The sequence below is a fragment of the Crocuta crocuta genome, unplaced genomic scaffold (genome assembly GCF_008692635.1).
Source record: "Crocuta crocuta isolate KB4526 unplaced genomic scaffold, BGI_CrCroc_1.0 scaffold223, whole genome shotgun sequence".
NCBI lineage: Eukaryota > Metazoa > Chordata > Mammalia > Carnivora > Hyaenidae > Crocuta > Crocuta crocuta.
The window spans coordinates 1,563,309-1,582,488 of record NW_027529426.1 but is presented as its reverse complement, the minus strand read 5'-3'; the positions used below and the strand labels follow the sequence as shown (position 1 = coordinate 1,582,488).

The following is a 19,180-nucleotide window of genomic DNA, read 5'->3' as shown; positions in this document are numbered from 1 at the left end:
ATCTTACTTCACCATCAAGCGTCCAAATCCTCAGTGAAAATGGTCAAATTGTAAGAGATAATTCCCAGATCTACCACTGGGGCCATGATTGGCCCAACATCCAGGAAAAATATTCTCTCATGTTTGTTTTCAACCTCAGAAATCCCTCAAATTTGGCAAAGGATTCTGATGCAAAGGATCCGTCGACCCCTACAGGAGAAGAGGCACATTCACTGTGATGTGGTTTTCCAGGCTTTCTCATCCAGCTGTCTACTCGCTTGCTCTGGCTAAGCATGCCTTATAGCATTTTGTAGAGGAAACAATGCCTGTGAGGTGCCTGGATGGCTCAGTCGGTTAAACGTCCGACTTTGGCTCAGGTCATGGGTTCACTGTTCGTGGTTTGAGCCCTACATGGGGCTCTTTGCTGTCAGTGTGGAGCCTACTTCGGATCCTCTGTCTCCCCCCACCCCCCGTGCACCTCCACCTTGCACATGCATGTGCACTCTCTCAAAAAAAATGACTAACACCTTGAAAAGTCAAGCTGGATTTATGAGAGAAGAAAGAGGTGTCACAGTCTTCAACAGTGCATAGAGAATATAGTTACTCGGAGAGTATATATATGGACACACACACACATACTTTCAAATATAATGAAAGGCATATGCAAAAACCCAGGAATGTCCCTTCTCATTAAAAAGATTGCACAAATCTCCCTTATTTCTTCTCTCCAGACCACTGAGTATGATGGCGATCAGGGTTGTAACTTGTGTGCTGGGTTTTGTTGTTGTTCTTTTTTCTATTGTTTCATGATCCTATTGCATTTTAAAGGGTGCTCAGCACACAAGGTACCAGCGTGCCAGAAGAATATAGTTGGAATCACATTTACAAACAGAAGCCAGGCGTGCTCGCTTCAGCAGCACATATACTAAAATTGGAACAATACAGAGAAGATTAGCATGGCCCCTGCACAAGGCAAGCAAAAGCCAGGCTTCTGAGCAGTAATCACCACTAATTAGCTGTGTGACTTTGAACAAGTCATTTCACTATCCCTGCAAACTGAGGGTGATGGTTCCAAACGTCCCATGTGGTTGTTCTGAGTATCAAATGGGCAGATGTAGGAGAAAGTGCTTTGTAAAATGGAAAGCACTGAACAAATACTACTTGCTACTACTGGGCGATTCACCAGGGAAGTGGTTCCACACACTTAACTCCCATTGGCTTCCTCCATCCCTCCTCTGTGCTCACTAACTTCTAGTAGCCCCAACAAGGGGTGCCCAAGTGTCGAAACAATCTCATCACCTACCATAGAAACAGGAGGGAAGCACACAGGCACTCAAGAACACATTTGCAGGAACATTTCTGGGCTTTATATTAACTTGAGAACTCACGTCAAAAGGCCTACGCTTGACCAAACTATTTTTTTTTTCTCACTCTTCCCAGTACCTAAAAAGGATCATATAGTCCTAATTAGGCCTAGAGAGGGCCACAAAAGAAATGTGTTTCCAAGAGCTTTGGATTTATGAACTAAAAACTGTAGGCTACTGTGTATTTTAATATATTCAGAGAGACAATTAAGATAACTTTAGTTATGGTTTTGGAAGACAGTGTGGGCAGCATTCAACTGAGCATATAGCCGTTCTCTGTCAAAAACCAAACTTAAATGACATTTTTGGAAGCGACTCACTCTGTTAAAAGCAACCATCTGAAAACACTCAATGAGTTGGAATAAAGTTGTATAAAGTTTTGTGATACTCAGGAGAGGAACAAAAATTTGGAAGAAAGTTTAGCTGCCGAACTGCAGTAACAGACAATTCACAAAGAAGGGAGTTAAATGGCCTACGATGTGTGAAAAAATGTTCACCCTCACTGAGCAAAGAGACATCCATTAAAACAACAACAAAACGCCTTTAACAGAGATAAAAGTAAATTCCGGGATTCCGTGTCAGCCAGGTTCTATAAAAATGGGCACTCTTGTATCCTGTGGGTGGGAAGGTAAACTAGTGCAATCTTTTTGTTTTGCAATTTGGCAAGATCAGAAGTGAAACTTTAACATCCTAGCTCTGCTTCAAGAAATTTGTTCTCAGAAATTTAAAGATTTGAAAAATTATGAGTGGAGGTGTTCACTGTAGTCTTCATAATAAGGAAATTGGATAAACCCAAATTGGAAAAAGCCAGATATTCAATAAGAGGGGAGTGGTTAAATATGTGGGAGTCGGGCCATCTGTTGGGAACTACATGCTTGTATTCCACTTGATTCCTGTGTTCAAACCCCAGCCCCAGTAGGATGGGATTAAGAGGTGGGGCTTTTGGGAGGTGATTAGGCCATGAAGGTAGAGCCCCTCTGATGGCGTTAGTGCCCTTATAAGAAGAGGAAGAGAGTTAACTCTCTCTCTCCACCGTAGGAGGATACAAGGTGAAGACATCAGTCTGTAAACCAGGAGAGGGCCTTCACTGGAACCCAGCCACATTGGTGTCTTGATCTTAGAATCCCAACCTCCAGAACTGTGAGAAATAAGTGTTTGTTGTTTAGGCCATCCAGTCTATGCTATTCTATCAGAGCAGCCCAAATGGACTAAGACACCATCCATACACAAAATGTTATGCAGTTTATATTTTATTATTTTGAAGTTTACTTGATAACATGGGGAATATTGTTCTATAGTATTCACTGTAAGAAAGAAGGACTGAAAAACCCTCCTGCAGTGTGTAATGCCTATCTGGGAAAAGATGTATAGAAAAAAGAGTGAGAGAGCACATAATAGAACATCAACAAGAGTTTCCACTCTTAGATGAGGTACGCATGGCTTCCATTTGTTTCTTTATGTATTTTTGTACTTTTTCAAATTATACCTAATTAACATGGATAAATTGTTATTTTAGTAATCAATAAAAGTGTTACATAAAAAAGAGGAAATATTTAGTGTCCTCTCAAAATTGCCGGCCGAGCTAGCTTGAACTGAAAATGGGGGCCCCACCTGGCCAGCTGAAGAGGTCCATCCCGATCTCTCCCTGTTTCTCTGAGAAGGATCCCAGCTGGGGCAAGAGACGTGTCATCAGAGTGAACACACTGAAGTGTTAGTTCTATCAGCCGTCAGAATCCCACTGAGTAAGTACAACAAGAATTAAAAGGGAAGAGGGTGGGGGAAAAAAACCCTTATAATTTTTCTGTAACTTTTTCAGTTTTTTTCCCCCTTCCCCTTCACTGTAAATTCTGTTAAGTTTTATCTTCACATTCTGCCCGATTGATATTCTGAAAAGAAAGATAAAGAGAGTTAGACATTTAGAACTTTCTTGATAAAGTTAATTAAAATGGCCTGGGAAAGGCATAGCTGAGATTTCTTTTTATCTAAGATGGAGATGAAAAACCCACATATTTCCAGGATTTAATTGCACACTTGTGAGTCTATTGTTTCTAGTTTTGCTGGCAAAAAAGTACTTTCTCCTTTAGACCAAGTAGAAAATGACTCAAATCTTGTCCATTTCTCTCCCCCTCCCCCTGCAGCCAACCAAATAGGCTAGAAATCACAATGCAGCATCAAGAAGAAAAGAGCTGGTCAGCAGTAGTGCTGGATGTTTCCTGTTTGTCCCTCTGGATGCAGTGTTCATCCCTCACCCCGTTCTCTGTCCAAGAAGACTGGCCTTTATGTACTGCATGGACGACCCCTGCCCTTTGCATTCCAGTTGGGTTTGGCCAGTGGAAGGCACAGGCAGGAGAAGGTAAAGACCTCCCAGGATTTACTCCCCTGGCTCACTGCCTGCTGGGCCAGGGCTGGTCAGTGGCCGTAGGCAGCCTCTTCCAACAGCTACAGGTCTCTTTGGGGTCATGGCTGATTTCCTCTCCCCTTTAAGCAGCAGGTCATAGTAACTTCCTGTCGATTCTAGCCCCTGGGTGTTTTACCATCACTTGTTGATTTCTCTTAAGCCTGCCTGGTAAATAGTGCCCGCGTCAAACTCTTTAATCTCGACTCTTTTGTATTTGCCATCTCTTTCCCTCTAGGATGCTGGGATTTTTTCAAATATCTTCTGTTTCATGACTGTCCATGAGAATGGTCTGATAGCACATTTGATGAGCCCCTTTTTCTTTCTTTTTCTTTTAAGTTTATTTATTTTGAAAGAGAGAGGGAGGGTGTGCACTAGCTGGGGAGGGACAGAGAGAGAAGGCGGGGGGGAGAGAGAGAGAATCCCAAGCAGGCTCCACGCTGTCAGTGCAGAACGTGGTACAGGGCTCAAACACACAAACCGTGAAATCATGACCTGAGCCAAACTTAAGAGCTGGACTGAGCCTCCAGGTGCCACAATGAGCCCTTTTTTCATAATTATATGGTTAGTAGAAGAGTTTGTGAACATCTCACAGTGTGACAATGGTCAGTCTTGTGCCCTTGGGATTTATAATAATGGATCTTAGCAACTGGGTTTCACAAAATACTAGGGAGTCAAAACAGAGGTATGCTGGAATAATTTATTAGTAATAATGAAGAACTGAGTTTTGTGCATTAAGCCAATAATAAGAATAGACATCTTACTGTTAAAAAAACAACCATGCCATCTTTACTCACAGACATTCCAGTAAGCTTTCTTGAGATATAGGGAAAGGAGATAGAAAATTCCAGCAAATATACCTCAAGTTGCCTGTAATTTGCATGTATCCTTATCTACATGCCAGTCCATAAGAATGGCCCTGGGGCTATGCCCCATATCTTATATGTAGGGATGGAAAAAAGATGGGAAACTGTTGGTGAATCACATAGCAATTCACTAAGGAATTCCTCTGACTCAGTAGCTCTACTGCTTGTCATCCAAGTTTTTCATCAGTCTGTGTAGTATAAAGTCACTAATATTTTAATTAATATTCACCAAAAAGTGCCTTAGATGCATTATCTTCTTTAGTCCTCATAACCATTCACATCTTACCAATAAATAGTTCATCAGTGGGCTGAAGGGAGACGGGCTTTGAAGAACATGGCATACTTTCAGCATGGAACTCTGTTTTGGGTCTCCTGGTGTAAATGTGAGCGGGGTGACATGCAACACTGCTTCCTGCTGAGGCTGAGACTAATAGATATCAAATGGTGAATAGAATAAAAAAGTTCAAATCTCTTGCTCTGGTCAGTTTAATCCAATTAAATTATGAGATCTAGAAGATACTAGGATGAATGAAATATAGTTCTGCCCTCCAGGAATCTGAAGCCTAGCTGGTAGACAGAGATATAAACAAATAATGAGAGAACTGTAATAAAATGTGATTAAAATGATAATAGAAGCATGCTTAAAATTTAATAGGAAAACAGATGAGAGGAATTTCATCTTTGGGAGGTAGAGTTTCATGAAAACTTATGTACCAGGGCGCCTGAGTGGCTCAGTTGATTAAGTGTCCGATTTCAGCTCGGGTCATGACCTCATGTTCAAGAGTTCGAGCCCCACGTCAGGCTTTGTGCTAACAGCTTAGAGCCTGGAGCCTGCTTCAGATTCTGTGTCTCCCTCTCTCCCTGCCCCTCCCCTGTTTGCACTCTGTCACTCTCTCTCTCAAAAATAAACAAACATTAAAAATAAATTTAAAAAATAGAAATAGTCTTTAAAAAAAAGAAAAAAATTATGTACCAAAGGTGGCAGTTAAGCTTGACCTTGAGGGGTGTGTAGGAGTTCAACAGAGAAACTGGTGGAGAAAGGTGAGAGAGCCCAGCCTTCTCATTCCTACCAAAGGCTCAGAGTCTCCAATTGCGTTAGATCTCAAATTGCTTTTCAATATTGCATTTCCTACGACTTGTCTAGATTTCTCACTCAGCCCTCTTTGGGTGTAAGGAATTAAAGTACCATTGGAGGGTGCCTGGGTGACTCAGTCAGTTGAAAGTCTGACTTCAGCTCAGGTTTTGTGGGTTTGAGCCCTGCATCAAGCACTACGTTGACAACTCAGAGCCTGGAGCCTGCTTCAGAATGTGTGTGTGTGTGTGTGTGTGTGTGTGTCTGCCCCTCCCCCACTTGTGTGCATGCTCTCTCTCTCTTCAAAAATAAATAAATAAACATCTATTTTTTTAAAAAGTACCATTGGAAGAGAAGGTTTGGGAGAAAGGAGAGCTGGCTGGTCTGGAGTAAATCCAACCATTGATCTTGCTTTCAGCAAGACAATGTACCAACCTGAGGAAGCCATCTAGAGACCCCAAGTCTGAGATCTGACAGAAATGTATAGTCTGAGATGTGTACCGCAATGCACAGGGCCTGCCGTTCACCTGATTTTACAGATAGTCTTGGAGACAACTATCTACCAGAGACTTCTGTGGCCACGTGGAGTTTGGATCATGAAAGTATTAGGGAAATATTAAGAAATGAGAATTTATAGAAGGGATTTATCAACTCAATACTATAAGTCATACGTATACTGTATTATATCAGACCCAGAAGAGGAAAGAGGATTTAGAAGATTGTCCAAGATGTCATGAAGATTGATAGAGTTTACTTGACTGAGAAAAGCAGACGAGTTAAATCCGGTTTTAGATTTTTAAATATGTGAGAGCCCTGCGACTCTTATCTTTGCCCCCAGACAGATGTGAATTCTTTCTTGCCAAGACCCAAAGACCTTATTCACCACTGTCTTATGTCATCTTGACTTAAACCCTAGACCTACCATTGTTTTTTGTTCTCCCAGCGTGGTCGATGGACATACCCTCAAGTCATGCCGGTGAGACTAGTGGACTGGGCAAGGCAATGGGAAGTGAAAAGAAAATTGGGAATTATTTAGAACCCAAGATCAAGTGCCTGGATCAGCTTGGCTTTAAAAAGTAGTGGGTTATAACAACAACAACAAAAGATATAACACTTAGACATAAATGTACAGATTTTATAAGGGAAAAAAACAACTTTAAAACACTCTTAAGAAGCCCCTGGGTGGCTCAACCAGTTAAGTGTCCGACTTTGGCTCAGGTCATGATCTCGTGGTTATTGAGGTCGAGCCTTGCATTGGGCTCTGTGCTGACAGCTTGGAGCCTGGAACCTGCTTCAGATTCTGTGTCTCCCTCTCTCTCTGGCCCTCCCCTGCTCTCTCTCTCTCTCTCTCTGTCTCTCTCCCTCTCTCTCAAAATAAATAAACATTAACAAATTTAAATAAAAATACTCTTAAAGCCATAAAAGTAAACTTGAATATATAGAAAGAAATTCCTGTTCTTCGATAGGATGATTCAGTATCATAGTGTCATAGAGATACCAAGTATTCCTAAGTTAATGTGATCTCCACAAAAATACCAGTAAAACCTTTTCCTGGAACTATGCAAGTTGATAGTAAAGTTCATACAGAAAAAAACAAAACTTGCAAGAATAGTTGGAAAAACACTGGCGGAAAAGAGCTACTTACCAGATATTATAATGTACTTTATTATAAAGCCTCTGAAATTAAGACACCATGATATTGGCACATGAGTAGATAGACCATTGGAATAGAATAGGAAGTTAAGGAATAGACCCAAATATATGTGGAAACATAATACATGATCAAGGTAGTATCTCCATTGACTAGGGCAAATATAGATTTTTTTAATAAATATTATGAGGACCATGGGATAGTTGTATTTAAGAATAAACTCCAGCTGAATCAAGAATGAAACCCCTCAGTGTTAGAAAATCTGGCTAACTTTCTCTTATAACATAGGTATGGGGAGATCTTTTCTAAATGCAACTCAAAACTCAGATGCAACAAAAGACTGATAATTCAGGCTACCTAGAAATAAAATATACTTGCATGGCCAAAAAAAAAATCATGACAAAGTCATAAGATAACTTAAACATTTGAAACATCTATCACAGTTAAAAGGCCAATCCTGCTAATATATGAAAAGTAACCAGATGTGGGAGGTGAGAATGCTTCTCCAGCTTTTTCCTGGCTTATCAGTCAGTCTTCACCCTGAGTTTGCTATAGAAGCCTCAGTAATTTGCCTGCTGTTGGGTTGATCTGATTTAACATTACATGGTCACTTTGTTGTTATTCTTTACTAACTTGTACTTTCACTCCCTGGGACCTGCTTGATTTATAAGTGTTTTCTCAGATCACATTCTGTGCTAGGCTCTGCACCTGGTGTTTTTCCTAGGCCAGTAATGATGACTGGTTTGCTGGGCTCTCATTTCGCTGAGGTTCCTAGTGAAATCCACCCTGTGTGGGTGGTAGGAGGCTCAGGGAAGGGTGTTGGATTGAGAGAATCCTTTAGCAGAGATTAATACACTCCAAATACACTTAGCTTACAGTCTTGGGGATTTCCAGGTGTTATTAGACACAGAGGGCCCTTTCTTGTGTCCCAATAGGAATGGATAAGTTTTCAAAGGAGGGGGGTAAAATAAATAAGTTTTAGGTTATAGATATCTAAGTCAAATCTTCATTTCCATTGTTGTTACTTGAGTAATCATAGTTGCATGAACACAGACTAAATTTCATTGTCATTGAAGTAATTAAAGTGTCATGGATGGACGGCAGGAAGATAATGGTGTTCTGGAATGAGAATGTTCTGGAAAATTAAAGGAATGGTGCCCAAACTGTCCCACCCCCACCCCCTCATGATGCTGAGGAGCTGCTTTAGCCAGAGATTCATGCTCACATCAGGACAGAAGAATGCATTTCCTGCAAGTGTAGCCTTGTAGGTCTATGGTCTGGATTCTGAGCTAGATGGACCCATGACTGACCTGCTAGTATGACCACAATAGCACTTTGCATTAGTAGAGAGCTTTCTGTTTTTGAAAGCATTTCTACATTATTGATCTCATTGGATCTTCATATGGCTCTGTGAAACAGGCATGAGGAGATATTACTGTCTCCATTTGGCGGGTGTAATAACTGAGGCTGAGAAAGGCTAAAAGATGTGAAGAGACAGCCCAGTGGATGACTGGAGTAAGAATCTGGGCAGCTGACATAGACTGCAACTTGGCCATTGTTCCTGAGCAACTCAGTTGTTTGTGTGTTTTTAATTTTTATCGTTTATTTTACTTTTGTGAGAGACAGAGACAGAGCATGAGCAGGGGGAGGGGCAGAGAGAGAGGGAGACACAGAATCAGAATCAGGCTCCAGACTCTGAGCTGTCAGCACAAGGCCCGACGCGGGGCTCGAACTCACAAACTGTGAGATCATGACCTGAGCTGAAGTCGGACGCTCAACCAACTGAACCACCCAGGCTCCCCTGAGCAATTCAGTTTATATGAAGTTTTCCAAGCCTCAACTCCAGCTTCAATTAAATGAGAGGTTTGCACAATGTGGTCTTGAGGGCCCTTCCAGGGTTACTGTTACAGGATTTCACTTGCCAGACTTCACCAGGAACTGGGTAGTGGATGGGAAGCAGCATACAACCCCTCTGAGCTGCAAAGTTCTCCCCCTTCCTCTCCCCCACACCGTGCACAACCAAGAACTCACTTGGGATGGGGGTAAGCTTTTTCCTTCTGCAGACTATGGATCGAAGGCATACATTCCCCTGCCTGATGACAGGAAAATTTTGAAGTGTATTTTATTTTCTTATGACTTTTTCAATTCTTCCTATGCATTTTTTATTAATGTTGTCCAGCTTTATTGTGCTTGCTTCGGCAGCATGTATGCTAAAATTGGAACAATAAAGAGAAGGAAGGTCAGCATGGCCCCCACACAAAGATGGTGCACAAATATTTTCCAGCTTTATAGAAGTAGAATTTGCATACCATAAAATCTATCCATTGTAAGTGTATAATTCAATGTCTTTTAGTAAGTTTATGAAGTTGTGCAACCATTACCACAATCACCTCCATGAACACTTTCTCCCATTGGAAGCAGTTCTCCTCAGAACCCCCATCCATCTCACGCTGCCTTTCTAGGGCGAGGGCTCCATCCTGTCTTCCAGCTCCTGGAAATATCTCCCTCATACTAGAGGAAGAGCTCCTTGGGACAGGGAAAGTGGCGTTTGCATTTACTGGCCTTCTAACCTCCAGCTCGGTGTCTGACGTAGTCAGAATTATTTAGTTAATTAAAACCGACAACTCCAACTCCAAAATATTTATGAAGTCTCAGAGCTCTGTGAAGACGTAAAATACAGGTTGGTGAAGTGTGAGGAGAAGAAGAATGGCTACAAATGCAAAATAACAAAGTGCATCGGAAAGTCACTGCTAGTGACCGTTGGCTGAGTTACTCGCCTGCACCAAACCTCAGCTGTTGTATCCCCGAGGAAAAGGGTTGATCTAATGAAGGTCTGTTTTATGGTGAACATTTTAGGCCCCTCTAGTTCTTGGTGAGGCCTGCAAGATCCTTGTCTTTGACATGCCTCTCTGGTTATGTGGCCGGCTGAAGAAGCTTAAGGTCTAAATTATACTGCAACTCAATGAAAAATGAACTTAAAATGAATTTTGTGTTTCTGTTTTCCATGTAGAACTTTTCTAGCTATATGGAATTTAGTTAGAAGTGCTAATGATCACCTTCTGGTGGCCCAAACCCTTAGGAAGGAAAGAAGTGTGGGAAGCCATTTCACAATTTTATTTTATTTTTTTATTTTTTAAACTTTTAAAAAAATGTTTATTTACTTTGAGAGATAGACAGACCATGAGCAGGGGAGGGGCAGAGAGAAAGGGAGACACAGAATCAGAAGTAGGCACCAGGTTCTGAGCTGTAAGCACAGAGCAGGACGTGGGGCTTGAACCCACCAATGATGAGATCATGACCTGAGCCGAAGTCTGACGCTCAATTGACTAAGCCACTCAGGTGCCCTGACAATGAACAATCTTAAAGAAATGTGTACACACACACACACACACACACACACACACACACACACACAAACTAGCTTGGAACTTTAGAGCATCATGTTCAAATCAGACCCCATGAGGAGAATAGTTTGTGTGGGAATTACCTCATAAAATAGAATAAAACACAAAAATTCCCCAAATGATAAGAAAAGAAGAGCTTGTGTGGTAAACAGCCCCGGAAGGGCCAAGTACTTCTGTTCAAGTGGCCCCTGGCTTTCTTGGCCGGAGTTTTCACTTCTCCCTTGGGTTTTTTTTTAAAACATTTCCTTCACTCTCCCTACCCCACGGTCTCCAAGGATTTGTACATCATTATTTCTTTAGGTGGAAGCACAGACAAAAATTCTTTTCCTTCTTTTTCACTCAGCAAACTTTTGAGAAAAATGAAAGACTAAGAGAAAGTAAGAGAGGAAGGAAGGGGGAGTATAGGGTCAGTATACCCCAGGCTAGCCGGCCCTCTGGCAAGCGCATAGACGCATGATCCTTTTCTCGTCTTTGGCTGATCTATAACCACGAGTCTACACCATCTTCCTGCTTAAGGATGAATCTACCCAATTACCCTGAGCCATCAGTGACAACGGAAGACCAGTTATGTGGCACTATGTAGCCTTCAGAAAGTTCCCAAATCCTCAGTAACCTCCCACCAATTTTTTTCTTTTGTTTCTATTTATAGCTCTTGATTCATCTGCTGAGCATCAATAATTAATGCACTTAAAAGCCAACCCTTTCAGTTTCTTTCTCAGCTCTGCATCTCGTGTGGATGTTCTTGCCTGCAAATGGTGGGAAAGAGCAGATTTCCAGCCTTGATCATTATGGCAAGACATGGTTTCCTTTCTCCCCTGCCCTATCTCTGATGGGAAGGGTCTCTTTGGTGAAGCGTGTGGGACTTTGTAAGTAAAATAATGTATTGAGGTTAATGTATTGTGCTCCTTTTATCATATGCTTCTACATCAGAGATTGTGACAGGAATATAAAGATGGACATTGTACGGTCTTCGCCTTTGAAAAACTCAAGATTGAAAAAAAATACATAAGCTCAGCAAGAGGAAAGTCATTGTCTTTTGTAGTTGCTCAGGGACTTCACATCAAGAATATTTAAATTAATTTTATTTTTTTACCTTCGGCTAAAAGCAGGTCCCCATCTTGCTAAAGTTGGCACAATGCTTCCAGGGTTTTGCCTGCATAGGTTAGGGGTCATTTAGTTAGAGTAGTTAGCAAAAGGGGCTAGCTTTGAGGTCTCTATATTGGCCACTTGATTTAATTTGAGTTCTGAGTTAATTCCCTTCATTAAGAAAATAATTCCGGGATTGCTTCACTCTGTCCTTCTAAGTGTTCCTTGGGGTGACTTCCTCTGGGTTTGGCCTTAGAAATAGCCCACCCAACCCACTTGGCCAGTGTACCTTCCTTAGAGGTTTCCCTGAGCAGAATTTAGAATCAATGCAGCAAGGAGCTTCTCTGAGCAGTTTGGGGCACCCAGCCTCTCTGGAGAGGATAGTCATGCATGCATGTATTCATTCATTCATTCATTCATTCATTCATTCATTCACTAAAGGGATGTTTATTAAGTGCCTATTATGCACCAGGTGTTATCCCTAGGGCACTGAATTCAATTGGCAAGTCCCAGCCCTTCCCCTCGAGCTCACTGTCAGAGCCAGAAGACCAAAGGAAGACCAAAGACAAACAATAAACTTAAGGAACTGAGGATAAATGAGACAATTATAAATTGTGATGTGAACCAAGAAGGAAACAAACAGGACACAGATAGAGAAAACCTGGGGTCGGGGATTGGACCATTTGTGGCTGTCAGGAAGGCTTCTCAAAGGAGGTAAAATTTGAACTAAAGCCTCCAAGCTGGGAAACAGTGTTGAGGTTTCCTAACGAGAGGAAAAGCACGCTCAGAATGGGAAAAGGTTGTCAGATCCCAGGAAGTAGAAGAAAGCCCGTGAGGTGGGGCTTCCATCAATGCTTCCCTTACCTTGTGCCTTGGAGGCTTAAAGATTAGACAATGGGTAGTGCAATTGTCTGAGGGTCAGGAGTTGGGACAAACTTCTTTTTTTCTACCTACCGGTAATTTTCTCTTTGCTTTTTGTTTTAGACACACTTACTAAAAACCATAGGATCTGCACACACAGGGACATTAACGATGAAAAGAAAATTAGAGGCGAGGAGAGGAGGGAAAGGATAATCGGAAGTGGAAGGGCATATGGTTCTCTTAGAGAAATCTCAAAGCATAGCCCTTTGAAGGTAGACTCAGAGTTACAAATCTTATTTTATTGTTGGATTTTCTTAAAACTCAGTTTGGAAAGTAGGCAATTAAAATATTCAAATTAAAAAACCAAAGCAAATCACAGTTATGAGTTCTAAATCTACTTGGATTCACACCCCGCCCCCCCCCATTTAAAATGTAGAATTACATTTCCTGTCAACGTCCATTGAAACCAGAGCAACAAAATTGTTTTCCATGGAAGGAAGGCAGGGAGGAGTCTTATCACAAAATGTCCCTTCAACCAGAGTTCTGAGAAGATCATGTATTGGACAGTCTGATTATTCATATAGGCATAAGTTCAAAGAAGAATTTTCAAATGAATTACAAGAGTGGAAGAAAAGAGAAGCCATCAGGTAAAGGGTATCTCTTACTCTGAGCAGGGCAAGCTGTCAGTCATATGATTTGTCAAATCTGTGAGCAGACAGCACAGGTCTTATTGAAGATTGTAATGAGGAGCTCAGATAGCCAGGGGCAGAGGGAAGGCCTGGGTAGGGCAGGGGAGGAGTTTACCCAGGTCAGGGGGAAAGGGGCTTCCTAATCCTCTCCAGCTACTCACCAACCGGATGCACATAGAGGAGGGAAATCTAAAGCTGTCCCTTTCTCTGACCGACCTCCACTGTGGTTGGAGGCATTAGAGACTTGGGCTTAGGAAGGACCAGCGTGGCCAGATGAGAATCAGGCCTTCCCCAGCTTCTGTCTCTATGTGTCTTTTCACCAGCATTAAATTAGAATTTGACTCACCACCGGAGTCCAGTCACCTCATACATTCCAAGACCACCGTGACCTAATTTCCAGATGCCCTTAAATCAAGCCAAATTCTCAAAAAGCTGCCAACTTAGATTATGCTATCTTCTACTATTTTAATTACATGATTCTAATTAAATTTCTTACCACTGTAGAGCATGTGGTCTGGGGATCAGATTTAATTTGATTTATTAAAATAATGAATCTGCTTTTGAGTGAAATTTATATCTGTTTCATTATAAATTAATATTACAAATTATATCAGCTTCATCTCTTTGTCTGTAGATGGTTCACTCTGAAGTCTGACCAGGAGAGGGCTTTTCCCTTCATTGTTTCCTCATAAACAAGGCTATGTAGCTTCCTGCTCCAGTTTCCTCAGGGGAAACCCAAATGGCAGCCAAAGTAAGAGGTACAGCAGCAGCAGCAAGGCCAGGGATGGGGGAGGAGAGCCAAACACACCTCAGGGACTATGGGGAGGGGGGCAGTGGGGGGAGAGTACGGAAACCAGAGAGGGAGGATAAAGTTAGACTCAAGGGGAGCAGGTGATAACTCTTCCACCAATTTCTGGATTTTGAATTTAGCATGAGTGTAAGACTTTCTGTGCACTAATGAACTAGACCTTCCTTGCTTTACAGCCATTAGGATGACACCGAGTCACGTGCTGACTCCTAGAGCCAGGAGGGTGGGTGGGGTCTCTTCAGGTCAATCCACTTCCCTCCATGTGTTGGCCTCCTCTCCTTCATGTGACCCTTTTGCTCAGCAGCTTTGGTAAGAAAGAAGTTCACTCTCTCAATATCCATTTTATAATGTCAGAGAAGCACTCTGATTAACCTTTCTTGGGTAATCCAGAAACAATAGCTGCCAACGTCCACTGACCACGGTGAGGACAGTGGCATGGTTAGTATGGGAGGTTGTGGGCGGTAGAGTGGGCTGTACCACTCAGCACCAGCTTGTGGAGGCTGAGCAGGGTTAGCTGTTAGTGGTTCATGGCAGGAAGCTTTGGTAAGTTCTAACCAGTGAGAGGCCCTGATGAAATGGTACCAAGGGAGCTCATTTTGGTAGAAGTATTTTGATTTTATCAAGAGGGAGAAATAATTGGTGGTCTGTATGCAACAAATGAACCTTGACCCATATTTCTCACTTAATACAAACATTAACTCAAAATAGATCATAGACCCAGGGGTGCCTGGCTAATTCCGTGGGTTGAACATCGGACTCCTGATTTTGGCTCAGGTCATGATTTCTCGGTTCATGAGATCGAGCCCCAGGTCGAGATCTGTGTTGAAAGCAATGAGCTTGCTTGGTAGTCTCTCTCTCCACCCCTCCCCAACTCGTTCTCTCTTTCTCTCTCTCTCAAAATAAATAAACATTTTAAAAAATGGATCATAGATCTAAATATAAAACCTAAAACTATAAAACTTCCAGAAGAAAACCTTTGTGACTTTGCATTATAGAAAGGTTTCTTAGCTATGACACCAAAAACAAGATCCATAAGAGAAAATGTTGGGGGACAAGAAGAGCAGCATGTTTTTCTTTTGTTGTGTTTTGTTTTATTTAGTTATGACTAATTCGCTTCAGTCCTCACCTTCAAGTTTGACGGAGCTATACATTCTTGGAGAGCAGAAATGGTGTTTTGATGATCACTCTATCTTCAGGGGCTGGCACTGTATTTGGCACATGATGGACACGCAATAAATATCGGTTAAATATATGATTAAGCAAAATTTTGGATGATCACAGGATAGCCAAGAGGAAATTTTCCGAACAGAAACACGAACCAGAATTCCGATGAGAGAGCTCAGTGTAGTGATTATAGAAGCAGTGTGTGTCGAGGCGGTGGGCAAGGCTGTAGGCGGCCCTGCCTTCCCAAGGGAGTAGGGTACACACACAGGAGAAGGTGTTTGGGGTGGCCCAGTATTAGAGGTTGGGAGGGTTATGGGGATTGGGGAGATTCTGTAGAGGAGACAGAGGAAGCAGGATTGAAGATGGGGAAGAGGGCTAGGGCCACACAGGGTCATGCAAACCAAAGGAAGAAGTGTCTCAAAGAGTGAAGGGTCAGTGTACCAGTTACAGAATGAGACGGGGGGAAGGAACCTAGAATTTCTCTCAAAAGGGAGCCCCTGGTGAACTTACAGAGAGATGGTTTCTACCACATGTAAAATTTATATTAACATTCAATAGAATATGTATAAATATAGCTGAAACAATATAGAAATTAACAAGCTGGGGAGCAGGTCTCTGTTGATTTAAGGCAAGAAACATTAAGTGAGAGCAAACTTTGGCTTCCAGTGTCATTGTCAAGAAAATGTCATGTGAAACTCGATGTGCGAACATCATTTTAAAAATGGGAAGAATTAGACACTGTCACCTCCCTCAAATACAGTGGGTTTTTTTTTTTCTTTTTTCATTCTTTTCCCTTTGGGAACAAAGAAAGTAGCTATAGAGAATTCTAGTGGAGAAACCATATGTTTCCATCTAAGCCAAGTATTTTGGGAAACAGAGGCCATCTAGACTAGGTTAATGAGGTATTAATTCAAAGCAGCAACAGTCTTCATTAATAATAACTTGATATCAAGAAGAGTCTCTGACATGAACTAGAACTCAGATGACAAGTTGTGAGTGCAGTACAGGACTTGTTAGTAAAAGTGAACTTGGGGTTCCACTTTAAATGGGGATTATTTACTTGGCTAAATGTGGTAATGAACCAAAGAATGATTGTGGAGAGTAAGGGATTCATTTATTTGATAGAGAGTGAAATGCCAATTAATTTCACTGAACTTTGTGATAGGTGCTAACAGAGGGACAAGAATGCCCTGTGTTTGCATGCGCACAGATACCAAAGCTGTCTTAGTGAGTGGCTCACTTCAGATATACAACCAGAGGACTCTGAGAAAGGGCTCTGTTAAAACAACAGTAAGAAATTCTGCAGCCTAATAAATACCGTAGGGAGAAAGGAGTTAGAAATAGTGATAGTTTAAAGTTCAATTATAACAAAATTATTAGTAACTTAATAGTGATAGAGAGGGAAACAAAACAGTAACTCCTTAAAAAGGAATGACCAAAATATCCCAGAAGAGCAATATAACATGCCCATTTGTTTTTAGGCTTCTTATCGTTATAAATTATGGACTATCAAAGCAATAGCAAACCCATTAATCAAGACTGTAAACAATTAAAATCTTTTTCCAGATCCGGGAAAGCATCAGAATGATCAAGACAGTGCCAAAAAAAAAAAGGAACATAAATTTCAGCCAGCTTTTTGGATCTGGGAAGTGTTTAGGCTAACCAGCCAGAAAGTCAGAGAGCAAAAAGTCTAAACTAAGCTGATAACAACTGATCATTAATTAGAACTGAAGCCAACTATCTCAGTCTAGAGAAATATCTTGGCTACTCAGCTAAGAGCCAGAAAGCCAAAGGTCCAAGTTGGGTTCATGATAATTAATCATAGGCAAAGCCACTGCCCAGAAAAGCCCCTATTAATGAAGGGGCGCCTTTGAGAAGAAGCAGCCCCAAGAGAAGCTGGCAGGGACACCCCTTTGTATAGTGGGGATAGGGGACCCTTTCTACTCTGCTTAAAAGCTTCACCTGAGGCTGAAGCCCTGGAATTAATCACATGTAACCGATTCTAGGATTAAAACACAAACGAAGCAGCTGATAATTCATCTTTATTGCAAGGATTTTTTAAAATGAGATTCAGATTTTTGAATTTCATTGAAATAGGAGGAAGGTACATGTAGGAGAGCAAGGGAGCAATAATGGAGATTATTTATATAAAAAGTGTCCAAGGGAAATGAAATACTGATAGCACCCAAAGTCAGCCACCAAAAGGAAATGTGTAAAAATGGCAGTGAGTGTGGAAGTAACTGTGGAAGGGTAGTTTAGAGGGGGTTAAGAATTGGATGTCATTTATAAGTTCATGCATATTGATGTTTAAATTCATTTCTGCATCTGTAAGAAAGCATTTTTCCTATTTAATTAGAGAAGCCACAAGTACCTTCTCATGCACACATCCCCTTTCCTTCTAATATATTTCATGGTTTCTCAGCTGCACGTTATTTTCACATTTTAATATCTCTAGAGTCAAAAATGTTTCCGACAGCCAATGACATGTGACGATTAATTGGAAGTGTTTTTACTTCCTTATTGGTACCCAAACAACGACATTTCTTACAACGGACGCCATTTAAATATGATGTTGTTCACGGATAGCGCTTTGCAATGCGTGGTCTCCATGCAGCAGGCGACTGATGTGGCTGCATGTACCCGTTTCCTGCTGCAGAGGAGGACCCCAGCCCTTTCCCTTGGGGTCTGAAATACAGACCTCAGGGGCATGCCTGAGGGCCATTGATGCATGCGTAGCTAAGCAGTTCCAAGGAAGGCTTGCATGGTGTAATACGGAAGGAACAGGGGCGCTTTGGTTGTGCTCTGGGTTCCTGGCCCACAATGCAGTTTGGGAGCTTGCCAGCTCATTCTGTATGGAGCGCAGTTTTTTCTTGGGAACATAGGGGCGGTGTTGGGCTGCGCTTGGATTCTTTCCTCACACTATACACCTGTTTTGTGCTAACAACTCACTAAAGGCTCATAACAAAGTAAAGTAGGCATTGTAGTATCCTCCCCATTTCACAGATGACGGAATTGAGGGTCCCATAGGGTGGGTAGTCTGCCAAAGATCACACTGTTAATAAGTGTGGAGGTCAGCACTTGGATGCAGACCCATGTGGCTTCAGAGCCCATGCACTTGACCATGATATCACTCTGGCTCAACCAAGACAGTCTTTGGAGAAGAAATAGTGTTGGTGAATTTATAAGGCTTGTGTGGGAGAGGAGGAGAGAGAAGAGAATTGGAAAATTGATTTTAAACAAGAAGAGTAGGTACAAATAAGGAAGACACTCACCCTCAGGCTTTGATTCCATCTATGATTGCATGTTTTCATTCCACAGAGGTGGCTTTTTGAATGACAGGGCTGGTGGCTGCAAGCACACTGCTTCTATATCCATGTATACAGACCCCAGGAACCTAAATGAGCAAGCTGCTAGTCCTTGGGATTCAGATGGTGCGGAAAAGTACCACTATCTCAGGGTGCCTGGGTGGCTCAGTCGGTTAAGCCTCCAACTTTGGCTCAGGTCATGATCTCACAGTTTGTGGGTTTGAGCCCTGCATCGGGCTCTGTGCTGACAGCTAGCTCAGAGCCTGGAGCCTGTCTTCGGATTCTGTGTCTCCCTCTTTCTCTAACCCTCACCTGCTTATGCTGTCTCTATCTTTCTCTCAAAAATAAATAAAACATTAAAAAAATTAAAAAAAAGAACCATTTTCTCACCACTAAAAGATTCAAGTTTTATTCCTAGAGAAGTTGATTAAAATTCTGTCATAATTGTCCAAAGAAGGAGTCAAACACTATATTCAAATCTGAACTCCATGTGTGAATGCATGTGGAGTATATGTGCGTGTGTGTGTGTGTGTGTG

The 19,180-nt window shown here is 41.8% G+C and overlaps 1 non-coding gene and 1 pseudogene across 1 annotated transcript; both read left to right on the top strand.

Moving 5' to 3' along the window:
- The first annotated feature begins 880 nt into the window (after positions 1-880).
- LOC144227336 (U6 spliceosomal RNA) lies at positions 881-952 on the top strand (annotated as a pseudogene).
- Positions 953-9,513: 8,561 nt separating this feature from the next.
- Positions 9,514-9,617, top strand: LOC144227337 (U6 spliceosomal RNA). The gene has a single exon (XR_013333914.1). It is a non-coding gene; the product is annotated as a U6 spliceosomal RNA (small nuclear RNA).
- The last annotated feature ends 9,563 nt before the right edge of the window (positions 9,618-19,180 follow it).